At 36.3% G+C, this 4142-nt stretch overlaps 1 pseudogene; it reads left to right on the forward strand.

Annotated features, from left to right (window-relative positions):
* The first annotated feature begins 2621 nt into the window (after positions 1 to 2621).
* Positions 2622 to 4142, forward strand: part of LOC104990900 — a 6614-nt pseudogene continuing 5093 nt past the window's right edge.

A 4142-nucleotide genomic window follows, 5' to 3' on the forward strand; every position in this document is an offset into this window, starting at 1 on the left:
GATTAAAAACAAAATTCAATTCAGATTTAGGCAGGGAATAGGTTACATGTAAAGAAAACAAGAGAAAATAGGTATGGTACAAGAGAAACAAGAGAAGAGGGAAGAAAGAGAGGAGGGAAGGGAAATAAATGGAAAGAGACAGAATGAAAAAGAAATGTAGATGTATTTTTGCAATTATTATGCAATTATTGTTATGCAATAATAATTATTATTATGTAATTATTATGTACTATCTTGCAACTCCAAGTTTCAGAAGAGAGTAAGCTCAGTTCTGAGCTTTAAAAATTACAGTGATTGTATTTAAAATTATCCATGTTGTTTTGTGAAGCATTATTTGGATCACTTTCATTCCTCAGTAATATTGTGACTTGTGAATATACAATTATTTATTGTACTCTTGAACACTTTTTTGATGAATTCCTGTTAATAATACTCCAATGAACAATCTTGTATATGTCTTTTGTATACATCTTTTGCAGCAAATATTTGTGCATTTCTTTGGTTTACAACCACAGAGTGGAATTTCTGGATCATATGGTATTTTTAGCTTAGCTTTTGGTATATAGCATCAACTATATTCCAAGATGGTTGCATTAGTTTAAACTCTTATCCACAGTGTGAGAATTCTAGTCACTTTCTACTCTTCCCAGCACTTGATATTGTCAGAACTGTGGTATTTCATTAGCAGAGACATCATTTTGCTGACAAAGTTTCATATAGTCAAAGCAATGGTTCTTCCAGAAGTCATGTACAAAGGTGAGAGTTGGACCATAAAGAAGGTTGAGAGCTGAAGAATTCACCCTTTCTAACTGTAATGCTGGAGAAGACTCTTGAGAGTCCCTTGGACAGCAAGGAGATCAAACCAATCCTAAAGGAAATCAAACCAGAATAGTCATTGGAAAGACTGATATTGAAGCTGAAGCTCCAATACTTTGGCACCTGTTGCAAAGAGCTGACTCACTGGAAAAGACCCTGATGCTGGGGAAGATTGAGGGCAGCAGGAGAAGTGGGTGACAGTGGATGAGATGACTGGATGGTATCCCTGACTGAATGGACATGAGTTTGAGAAAACTCCAGGAGATAATGAAGGACAGGGAAGCCTGGTAGGCTTCAGTCCATGGAGCCACAAAGAGACAGACACAACTGGCTGAGCAACAACAATAGGATCTTAATTTGCATTTTCCTGGTGATAATGAGGATGGAATACCCTTTCATAAATCCTAGGTTATTGAACACTTTTTTTCAAGGAGGCAGGTGGAAGCTAAACCTTTTGCCCATTTCACTTTAGAATATTGTATTCATATACATAGGTATACAGGATTTCCTTATGTATTTTGGAAACCTTCTCTCAGTTACATATGTTGCCATATATTTTCTTCTAACCGGTGACTTCCACTTTTAATGACTTGAAAATATTAATATTATTGTTTACTCAATATTTTTTAGAAAGGTTTGAGCCCCATACATGCCATGCAGATAAAGTTATGACAAAAATTATAAAGCTGGAATTGAAGCACTCTGGGAACTAATATATAATTGTAGTTTATACTTCAGTGAATACTAGACACAGTTCATATGTCCTACGAAAGAAAAAATGTTAAAATAGACAGTAATTATTGAGGTCTCCCCATTTTCAAATATATTCTAAATATAGACTTAGTTTCAACAAAGCTAAAATTACCTCCTCTCTCATTAGGGACCTAAATAGTATCTACCTGTGAAGCTCTAAACAAATGTTTTCCCTTTGCTTGGAAAATCCCCAGAGAAGTCACTAACCAATGCAGTACAGTCATTCTGAGCAAGATCAGTCATGAATAGGGATTTTAAAACATTCGACATCAGGCGGAGTTTGAGTGATTCAGAAGAAAAACCAAGTGGTTTGAGTGATTCAGAAGAAAAAAAGCGGCACACAGACACTACTAAAGAGGAGGGATTTGAATCATAGGGTGGTTGAATAAGGACGACTACATTATCTTACTTTTGGTCTTCTGAAACCAATGGGATTTGCCAACTGCCATGAAGAGAAAGTAGAAATGCGGGAAAAATTAAATGTAGGTTAGGCATTAGAGAAAGAAGATTGTGTGATGTTGATATGACAAGGACCAAAGATAATATTGCAAACAAGCATATTTCTGTACAATAATAGAAAAATTTATCTGCTCTCCAAAGGCAAAGGAATCTTCCTTAGGAAATGGTAAGACTTTCACCAAAGTATATCTTATATAGCACAGGGAATTCTAGTCCTCATCTTGCAATAAAGTTTAATGCTGTACAACCTGTAAATATACTGAGTCACTATGCTATACACCTGAAACCAATATAGAGGCTTAAGAGATGGCTAGGCATGGCTTTACTTATATTTATCTTAGAGAGCCAAATAACAGTAGTAATACCAAATGTATTTGTGATAGTCTTGTATATTTTGTTGAAAATGTCCTGGCCTGTGGTCAAAATCTCCCTGGTTTTTCTTAATACTAAAAGAATTCACAGTTGAGAAGATTGCTTTAAAATTTTATAGCTCTAATCCTTTTTTCTTTCTAGAAAATTTTGCTTTTATTCTGCTTTATATATTGATATTATTTATATAAAATTATTTTAAAAATTTTCCACCAATTAAAGTAATGGTGAAAAAAAGCACTTATAGACAACTCGAGGCTAAATCTCATGGTGAGAGAGTGACAGAGAGAGAGAACACAATCAAGATTAGAATGTTGGAAAAGTATGTGATATGGGGAAGATTAAAATGTAACAGAAAATATATGAAGTATTTTATGAAAATGATAAAAATATACAGTATAAAATACAATATAATCAAGTTGGTTATCAAAAGAGACTAAAGAAGAAGGTTTAAAAATATAAGTGAAGAATTTTCTCAGAAAAGAAGGATCCTGAAATCTTTTGATATTAATCATAAAAACTTTATATGTGTCCCAGAGTACAGAAGAAAACTGGAACTCTAACTTTACCAGGTTATGCTTTTGAACTGTGGTGTTGGAGAAGACTCTTGAATGTCCCTTGGACAGCAAGGAGATCAAACCAGTCAATCCTAAAGGAAATCAGTCCTGAATATTCATTTGAAGGACTGATGAAGAAGCTGAAACTCCAATACTTTGGCCACCTGATGTGAAGAACTGATTCATGGGAAAAGACCTGGATGCTAGGAAAGATTGAAGGCAGGAGGAAAAGGAGACGACAGAGGATGAGATGGTTGGATGGCATGACCAACTCAATGGATATGAGTTTGAGCAGGCCCCAGGAGTTGGTGAAGGACAGGGAAGCCTGGCTTGTTGCAGTCCATGTGGTTGCAAAAGGTGCAACACGACTGAGTGACTGAACTGAACTTTCCCAAAACGCAGCTTGATTAATAAATATTATGCCCTATCCAATATAATGTTTCATAGCTATTTGGGGGCTAAAACTAACACAAAAAAAGATATGAGCATATGATTACTTATATAATATGTATATATTCTCTGCTTACCAACATAGAGATTCAAGAGAATAAATAGAAAACATGAGAATTAATTAGAGTCTAACATTGCCATTAGTTAAATATAAACTAAAATCTTTCACTTTTATCAACAAGAAACAATTAGAGATATAAAAGATGTGCCTATGGCTGTGCTTTTTAAGCTATAAATCTTTGTAACTTTTTGGCCTATCAAATATTTTGTCCATGATTAATATGACTTGGAATATCGAGAATTGTAGAGAGATCATGCTCAGCTTGGAAGACATGTGCAATAATTCAGTTCAATTCAGTTGCTCAGTCGTATCTGACTCTTTGCGACCCCATGGACCACAGCACACTGGGCCTCCCTGTCCATCACCAACTCCCAGAGTTTACTCAAACTCATGTGCATTGAGGCGGTGATGCCATCCAGCCATCTCATCCCTTGTCATCCCCTTCTCCTCCTGCCTTCAATCTTTCCCAGCATCAGTTCAGTTCAGTCACTCACTCGTGTCCGACTATTTGTGACCCCATGAATCGCAGCACGCCAGGCCTCCCTGTCCATCACCAACTCCCAGAGTTCACTCAGACTCATGTCCATCAAGTCAGTGATGCCATCCAGCCATCTCATCCTCTGGCGTCCCCTTCTCCTCCTGCCCTCAATCCCTCCCAGCATCAGAGTCTTTTCCAA

Source organism: Bison bison, unplaced genomic scaffold (genome assembly GCF_000754665.1).
Source record: "Bison bison bison isolate TAMUID 2011002044 unplaced genomic scaffold, Bison_UMD1.0 scf7180017847417, whole genome shotgun sequence".
In the NCBI taxonomy this organism is placed as follows: Eukaryota; Metazoa; Chordata; class Mammalia; order Artiodactyla; family Bovidae; genus Bison; species Bison bison.